The sequence below is a fragment of the Pristiophorus japonicus genome, chromosome 5 (assembly GCF_044704955.1).
Source record: "Pristiophorus japonicus isolate sPriJap1 chromosome 5, sPriJap1.hap1, whole genome shotgun sequence".
NCBI classification, from domain to species: Eukaryota; Metazoa; Chordata; class Chondrichthyes; family Pristiophoridae; genus Pristiophorus; species Pristiophorus japonicus.
In genome coordinates, this window is record NC_091981.1 from 60,488,076 (window position 1) to 60,497,840 (window position 9,765).

Genomic DNA, 9,765 nt, shown 5'->3' on the forward strand with positions numbered 1-9,765 from the left:
GTCTGCCAACCAGTTCTTTATAATACATTACTCCCAATACTATGTGCTTTAATTTTGCACAATAATCTCTTGTGTGGGACCTTGTCAAAAGCATTTAGAAAGTCCAAATACACCACATCCACTGGTTCTCCCTTGTCCACTCTACTAGTTACATATTCATAACATTCTAGAGGATTTGTCAAGCATGATTTCCCTTTCACAATTCCATTCTGACTTGGATCGATCCTGTCACTGCTTTCCAAATGCGCTATTACATCTTTAATAATTGATTCCAGCACTTTCCCCACTACCGGTCTATAATTCCCTGTTCCCCTGTTTTCTCTCTCACTCCTTTTTAAAAAAGTGGGGTTGCATTAGCTACCCTCCAATCCATAGGAACTGAGCCAGAGTCTATAGAATGTTGGAAAATGACCACCAATGCATCCACTATTTCTGGGGCCACTTCCTTAAGTACTCTGGGATGCAGACTATCAGGCCCTGGGGATTTATCGGCCTTCAATCGCATCAATTTCCCGAACACAATTTCCTAACTAATAAGGATTTCCTTCAGTTCCTCCTTCTCGCTAGACACTCGGTCCCCTATTATTTTCAGGAGGTTATTTGTGTCCTCTTTAGTGAAGACAGAACCAAGGTATTTGTTCAATTGGTCTGCCATTTCCTTGTTCCCCATTATAAATTCACCTGATTCTGGCTGCAAGGGACCTATATTTGTCTTCACTAATCCTTTTCTCTTCACATATCTATAGAAGCCTTTGCAGTTAGTTTTTATGTTCCCTGCAAGCTTACTCTTGTACTCTATTTTCCCCTTCCTAAGTAAACCCTTATTCCTCCTCTTATGAATTCTAAATTTCTCCCAAACCGAAGCTTGCTGCTTTTTCTGGCCAATTGATATGCCTCTTTCTTGGATTTAACACTATCCCTAATTTCCCTTGTTAGCCACTGTTGAGCCACCTTCCCCTTTTTACTTTCACGTCACACAGGGATGTACAATTGTTGTAGTTCATCCCATATGATCTTTAAATGTCTGCCATTGCCTATCCACCGTCAACCCTTTAAGTATCATTCGCCAGTCTATCCTAGCCAATTCACATCTCATACCATCGAAGTTACCTTTCTTTAATTTCAGAACCCTAGTCTCTGAATTAACTGTGTCACTCTCCATCTTAATGAAGAATTCTACCATATTATGGTCACTCTTCCCCAAGGGGCCTCGCACAACAAGATTGCTAATTAATCCTCTCTCATTACACAAGACCCAGTCTAGGATTGCCTGCTCTCTAATAGGTTCCTCAACATATTGGTCTAGAAAACCATCCCTTATAAACTCCAGGAAATCCTCCTCCACAATACTGCTACCAGTTTGGTTAGCCCAATCTATGTGTAGATTAAAGTCACCCATGATAACTGCTGTATCCTTATTGCACGCATCCCTAATTTCCTGCTTGATGCCATCCCCAACCTCCCTACTACTGTTTGATGGTTTGTACACAACTCCCACTAATGTTTTCTGCCTTTTGGTGTTTCGCAGCTCTACCCATATAGATTCCACATCATCCAAGCTAATGTCCTTCCTTACTATTGCGTTAATCTACTCTCCTCTTTAACCAGTAAAGCTGCCCCACCTCCTTTTCCTTCCTGTCTATCCTTCCTGAATATTGAATACCCCTGGATGTTGAATTCGTAGCCTTAGTTACCCTAGAGTCCTGTCTCCGTAATCCCAATTACATCATATCTGTTAACAGCTATCTGCGCAGTTAATTCATCCACCTTATTACGAATGCTCCTCGCATTGAGACTCAGAGCATTCAGGCTTGTTTTTTTAACACTCTTTGTACTTTTAGAATAATGTTGTAATGTGGCCCGTTTTGATTTTTGCCCTTGATTTCTCTGCCCTCCACTCTTGTTTGTCTCCTTCCTACCTTTTGCTTCTGCCCCCTTTTTATTTCCCTCTGCCTCCCTGCGTAGATTCCCATCCCCCTGCCATATTAGTTTAAACCATCCCCAACAGCACTAACAAACACTCCGCCTTGGACATCGGTTCCGTTCCTGCCCAGATGCAGACTGTCCGGTTTGTACTGGTCCCACCTCCCCCAGAACCGGTTCCAATATCCCAGGAATTTGAATCCCTATCCCTTGCACCATTCCTCAAGCCACATATTCATCTGAACTATCCTGCTATTCCTACTCTAACTAGCACGTGGCACTGGTAGCAATCCTGAGATTACTACCTTTGAGGTCCTATTTTCTAATTTAACTCCTAGCTCCCTAAATTCAGCTTGCAGGACCTCATCTCGTTTTTTACCTATATCGTTGGTACCTATATGCACTATGACAGCTGGCTGTTCACCCTCCTCCTCCAGACTGCCCTGCAGTAGCTCTGAGACATCCTTGACCCTTGCACCAGGGAGGCAAAATACCATCTGGAGTCTCGTTTGTGGCCGCAGAAATGTTTATCTTTTCCCCTTACAATAGAATCCCCTATCATGATAGCTCTCTCATTCTTTTTCCTGCCCTCCTGTACAGCAGAGCCACCCATGCTGCCATGAACTTGGCTGCTGCTGCTTTCCCCTGATGAGCCATCTCCCCCAACAGTACCCAAAATGGTATATCTGCTTTGGAGGGAGATGACCGCAAGGGACCCCTGCACTACCTTCCTTCCCCTGTTCTTCCTGCTGGTCACCCATTCCCTATCTGCCTGTGTAACCTTTACCTGCGGTGTGACCAACTCACTAAACGTGCTATTCATGACAGCCTCAGCATCGCAGGTGCTCCAGAGTGAATCCATGTGCAGCTCCAGTACTGCAATGCGATCTGCCAGGAGCTGCAGCTGGACATACTTCCTGCACGCATCATAGTCAGGGACACTGGAAGCGTCCCTGATTTTCCATATAGCACAGGAGGAGCATGACACGGGTCTGGGCTCTCCTGCCATGACTTAACTCTTAAATTAATTTAATTTGACAACAATGCCAAAGTTTTCTTACTGATACGAAAAGAAAAAGAGAAAGAAAAAGATAAAATACTCACCAATCCACCATCCAATCACTTACCCGCTTGGCTGTGACGTCACACTTCGATTTCTTTTTACTTCCTGCCCCTGCTGCAGTAGGCCTCCTCCCAACTGCCGCAGCTCCAAGCTGCCGGCGCCCTTTGTAGTCCCGCGCCCGCTGCTCCCTCGCGACACTGGCCTCCTCCCGACTGCCCCAGCTCCAAGCTGCCGCCGCCCTTTGTAGTCCCGCGCCCGCTGCTCCCTCGCGACACTGGCCTCCTCCCGACTGCCCCAGCTCCAAGCTGCCGCCGCCCTTTGTAGTCCCGCGCCCGCTCCTCTCTCGCGACACTTGCCTCCTCCTGACTAGGTGATTTGAGAATGGCCGAGAAGCCGGCATTCTGAAAACCCTTTTTTACTGCCCACACCGGAAATATCGCTATAAGCACAAAAGTGGAGGTTTTAGCTCATTGAATTAGTTTGGGTGGAGATAAGGAATAATAAGGCGAAAAAGTCACTGGTGGTTGGAGTCAACAGGCTGCCTAACAGTAGCTACACTGTTGGACAGAGTATAAATCAAGAAATAATGGAGGCTTGTAAAAATGGAACAGCAATAATCATCGGCAATTTTAACCTTCGTATTGATTGGACAAAGCAAATTGGCTAGGGTAGCCTTGAGGAAGAGTTCATAGAGTGTATCCGGGATAGTTTCCTTGAACAGTACCTTGCGGTACATTTCGATGGTGTGAGACGTGAATTGGCTAGAATAGACTGGCGAATGATACTTAAAAGGTTAACGGCGGATAGGCAATTGCAGACATTTAAAGATCACATGGATGAACTTCAACAATTGTACATCCCTGTCTGGAGTAAAAATAAAACGGGGAAGGTGGCTCAACCATGGCTAACCAGGGAAATTAAGGATAGTGTTAAATCCAAGGAAGAGGCATATAAATTGGCCAGAAAAAGCAGCAAACCTGAAGACTGGGAGAAATTTAGAATTCAGCAGAGGAAGACAAAGGGTTTAATTAGGAGGGGGAAAATAGAGTATGAGAGGAAGCTTGCTGGGAACATAAAAACTGACTGCAAAAGCTTCTATAGATATGTGAAGAGAAAAAGATTAGTGAAGACAAACGTAGGTCCGTTGCAGTCAGATTAAGGTGAATTTATAATGGGAAACAAAGAAATGGCAGACCAGCTGAACAAATACTTTGGTTCTGTCTTCACGAAGGAAGACACAAATAACCTTCTGGAAATACTAGGGGACCGAGGGTCTAGTGAGAAGGAGAAACTGAAGGAAATCCTTATTAGACAGGAAATTGTGTTAGGGAAATTGATGGGATTGAACGCCGATAAATCCCCGGGGCCTGATAGTCTGCATCCCAGTGTACTTAAGGAAGTGGCCCTAGAAATAGTGGATGCATTGGTGATCATTTTCCAACAGTCTATCGACTCTGGATCAGTTCCTATGGACTGGAGGGTAGCTAATGTAATGCCACTTTTTAAAAAAGGAGGGAGAGAGATAAAGGGTAATTATAGGCCGGTTAGCCTGACATCAGGAGTTGGGGGAAATGTTGGAATCAATTATTAAAGATGAAATAGCAGCGCATTTGGAAAGCATTGACAGGATCACTCCAAGATAGCATGGATTTATGAAAGGGAAATCATGCTTGACAGATCTTCTAGAATTTTTTGAGGATGTAACGAGTAGAGTGGACAAGGGAGAACCAGTGGATGTGGTGTATTTGGATTTTCAAAAGACTTTGACAGGGTCCCACACAAGAGATTGGTGTGTAAAATTAAAGCATTTGGTATTGGGGGTAATGTACTGACGTGGACAGAGAACTGGTTGGCAGACAGGAAGCAGAGAGTCGGGATAAACGGGTCCTTTTCAGAATGGCAGGCAGTGGCTAGTGGAGTGCCGCAGGGCTCAGTGCTTGGACCCCAGCTACTTACAATTAATGATTTAGATGAAGAAATTGAGTGTAATATCTCCAAGTTTGCAGATGACACTAAGCTGGGTGGCGGTGTGAGCTGTGAGGAGGATGCTAAGAGGCTGCACGTTGACTTGGACAGGTTAGGTGAGTGGGCAAATGCATGGCAGATGCAGTATACTGTGGATAAATGTGAGGTTATCCATTTTGGGGGCAAAAACACGAAGGTAGAATATTATCTGAATGGCGGCAGATTAGGAAAAGGGGAGGTGCAATGAGACCTGGGTGTCATGGTACATCAGTCATTGAAAGTTGACATGCAGATACAGCAGGCGGTGAAGAAGGTAAATGGTATGTTGGCCTTCATAGCTAGGGGATTTGAGTATAAGAGCAGGGAGATCTTACTGCAGTTGTGCAGGGCCTTGGTGAGGCCTCATCTGGAATATTGTGTTCAGTTTTGATCTCCTAATCTGAGGAAGGACATTCTTGCTATAGAGGGAGTGCAGCGAAGGTTCACCAGACTGATTCCAGGGATGGCAGGACTGACATATGAGGAGAGACTGGATCGACTGTGCCTGTATTCACTGGAGTTTAGAAGGATGAGCGGGGATCTCATAGAAATATATAAAATTCTGACGGGACTGAACAGGTTAGATGCAGGAAGAATGTTCCCGGTGTTGGGGAAGTCCAGAACCAGAGGACACAGTCTAAGGATAAGGGATAAGCCATTCAGGACTGAGATGAGGAGAAACTTTTTCATTCAGAGAGTTGGTAACCTGTGGAATTCCCTACCGCAGAAAGTTGTTGATGCCAGTTCGTTAGATATATTCAAGAGGGAGTTAGATATGGCCCTTTCGGCTAAAGGGATCAAGGGGTATGGAGAGAAAGCAGGAAAGGGGTACTGAGGTGAATGATCAGCCATGATCTTATTGAATGGTGGTGCAGGCTCGAAGGGCCGAATGGCCTACTCCTGCACCTACTTTCTATGTTTCTATGTTTCTATGGAACCAACTAGGGAGCAGGCTATCTTAGATCTGGTACTGTGTAATGAGACAGGGTTAATAAACAATCTTCTAGTAAAGGATCCTCTAGGAATGAGTGATCATAGCATGGTTGAATTTCAAATTCAGTTGGAGGGTGAGAAAATTGAATCTCTAACCAGTGTCCTAAGCTTAAATAAAGAATACTACAAAGGTATGAAGGCAGAGTTGGCCAAAGTGGACTGGGAAAATAGATTAAAAAGTGGGACGGTTGACGAGCATTGGTAGACATTTAAGAATATATTTTATAACTCTCATCAAAAATATATTCCAATGAGAAGGAAAGGCTGCAAGAGAAAGGATAACCATCCATGGCTAACTGAGGAAATAAGGGATGGTATCAAATTGAAAACAATAGCATATAATGTGGATAAGACTCATGGGAGGCCAGAGGATTGGGAAACTTTTAAAAGCCAGCAAAGAATGACAAAAAAAAAATGAAGAGAGCGAAGATAGATTATGAAAGTAAACTAGCACAAAATACAAAAACAGATACTAAGAGTTTCTATAGGTACATAAAAAGGAAAAGAGTGGCTAAAGTAAATGTTGGTCCCCTGGAGGATGAGACTGGGGAATTAATAATGGGGAACAGGGAATTGGCAGAGATTTTGAACAAATATTTTGTATCGGTCTTCAAAGTAGAAGACACTCAAAACATCCCAATAGGGGATAATCAAGGAGCTATAGGGAGGGAGGAACAATCACTCTCACTAAAGAAGTAGTACTCGGTAAAATAATGGGACTGAAACCGAACAAGTCCCCCGGACCGGATGGCTTGCATCCTAGGGCCCTAAAAGAAGTGACTGCAGAGATAGTGGATGCATTGGTTGTGAACTACCAAAATTCCTTGGATTATGGGGAGGTCCCAGCAAATTGGAAAACTGCAAATGTTATGTCCCTATTTAAAAAAGGATGCAGACAGAAAGCAGGAAACTACAGACCGGTTAGCCTAACATTTGTCGTTGGGAAAATGCTGAAGTCCATTATTAAGGAAGCAGTAGCAGGACATTTCGAAAAGCATAATTCAATCAAGCAGAGTCAGCATGGGTTTATGAAAGGGAAATCATGTTTGACAAACTTGCTGCAGTTCTTCGAGGATGTAACGAGCAGGGTGGATAAGGGGCAACCATTGGATGTGGTGTATTTAGATTTCGAGAAGGCATTCAACAAGGTGCCACATAAAAGGTTACTGCACAAGATAACATTTCATGAGGTTGTGGGTAATATATTAGCATGGATAGAGGATTGGCTAACGAATAGAAAACAGAGAGTCGGGATAAAAGGGTCATTTTCCTTGGCAAACAGTAGCTAGTGGGGTGTGCTGGGGTCTGAAGTATTTACAATCTATATTAATGACTTGGATGAAGGGACTGAGTGTAATGTAGCCAAGTTTGCTGATGATACAAAGATGGTTGGGAAGCAAATTGTGAGGAGGTCACAAATAATCTGCAAAGGGATATAGACAGGCTAAGTGAGTAGGAAAGCATTTGGCAGATGGAGTATAATGTAGGAAAATATGAGGTTATCCACTTTGGCAGAAAAAATAGAAAAGCAGATTATAATTTAAATGGAGAAAAATTGCATTACATTAATGTATGCTATATAAATGTATTTACGCTATATAAATGTATATTTTGTTCTAATTGGTAATATCAGTACAAATCCCGCAGCTGTAACAACACACTTTGTCATATGGTGCAAAGGAGTTCATCATTATTATGTAATTGATGATTTAAGAAAGGACTATTCTTAAAAAAGAATTCAATCACATCACAAAGTAGGGCATCACATTTGCCCTTTGTTACTTATCTGTCTCCATCACTTTCTTCCTGAATAGAATTCCAATATTACTACCATTGGCATTGTCTTAAGCAGTCTGCTTTACAGGATCTGCTTAATAACCCACTATTTTGATCCTTTGAACAGCCACTTCAAAGACTGCTGTGTAAAATGTTCAGGTGGTTAGTTGAATTTTATGAAAATCACATCAAGTACCACTTGTTCACAGACTCGGAGGAAGATGAGCTGTCTACAGAAAGCGATAAACATATGATCAAACAGATCAGCAACCTTGGCGATGCGTTACAGAAAACTTATCTGCCATTGAACAGCAGGCTCCAAGCTGCAGCATCCATAGGCATAATGAGCTTTACAGGTCTGTCAGCTTACTCCTACTGTCATTCTTCATTTGTAAGATTGGTCTTTCCCCACCGGTGGGTCACTGTACCTGCCTTGGGCCGGCGCGCCTCTCTGGCGCCCTCCCCCGGCCTGGTTAGAGGGAGTAGCGTGCGGTGGCCCGGCCTGGAAATCGGCGCGGTCCCAGCCTGCAAGACCATCAGCAGGCCGGGGCCATTAGAGGCAGCAGTGTGTGGCGGCATACCATTGCAGGGAGCAGCGCGTGCTGCTGCAAGAGGGTGATGGCTGACTGTGGTGCGGGCAGGTACAGCATGAGTGGCAAGGTCGGGGCGAAGGAGCGGCAAGAGTTCGTAGAGAGATGTGATCAGGGCCCAGGAGAGGTGAGAGTTCAGGGCCCAGTAGAGTCGAGGGCCCAGGGGCAGCATGGGCCAGCCCACACTGCGATATGTGTGCGCACTGGGGCTATGCAGCAGAGCAGGTCTCCAGTCGTCTTGGATAAGACCTAGCTCTGTCAAGCCCGTGTGGTGGCTGGTGTGCAGCGGCCACCACAGATTAAAAAAATCCATGCACAGGCATCTTCCACCCTTCAGAATGTAGTTCGGGATCCAGAATATTAGGTCCTTCATTGAAACACCTGTGACTCATCCCTTTTCGGCATGGAAGCAAGTCAGCCTCGTTTCGAGAGCCTGCCTATGATGCTGATGACTGTCATTCTTGTTATACTAACTAAATAGGGTTCCAGTTCTTATTGACTAGATCTGTTGATGTTGCCTGGTTCCCGAGTTAATGTACCAAGCTTTACTATGTAAAGATGATTGTTATTCTCACGGTCCACATACTGCCTGATCATTGAGGGGAGAATGAAAGGCACAAATCTAGACAGGACACAAGGCAATCAAATTGTGTTGCTCATTGTAGAACTTACAGCATACAAGGAGGTCATTTGTCACATCTTGCCTGTGCTGGGCCTATCTCTTCAATTGCAGCTGATGATCTTACGAAACCTATACACCCAGAATTGGCACCAGCCAAGGAGTATTCTTTCTGTATCCAGGAATAGAAAATATACTGCAAACGTTAGTTTAATTTTGCCTTTCCAAATGCCTTTATCCCTCACACACGAGTGCTTCAGACTCACTGTCTGCTTAATGAGCAACCACAGGTATCACTTTGACATCAAAGGTCAGAGATCACTCCACAAAATTGTCACTCAAAACATAATAATTTTCACTGCAGTAACAAGCCAAAGTTATTAGACAGTCTATATTATTTTAGAAAGATTGACAAGATTGGATAGTTGTGTTGGTTGCACCCCATAAATAGCAGAATCTCTATCCATAACGTGCATGGCAAGCAGTTCCAATGGGAGTGTATGGCTACCAACCTTGGGACAATGGGTGTCCCTTTGAGAATCCTTCTTTATTTATGCTATTTGGAAGGAGAATATGATGATGAGGAGAAGGAATAATGAGATTCCACTGTAAGATAAACACCAGAGGAATGCAAGGACCCACTGTTAATGTCCAAAGGAAGCCTTCCCTAGACTTGTCTGAGGAGCAGTGTGTGCACAGGATAGGATTCATCATCATCATAGGCAGTCCCTCGGAGTAGAGGATGACTTGCTTCCACTCTAAAAGTGACTTCTCAGGTGACTGAGGAGACCAATGCG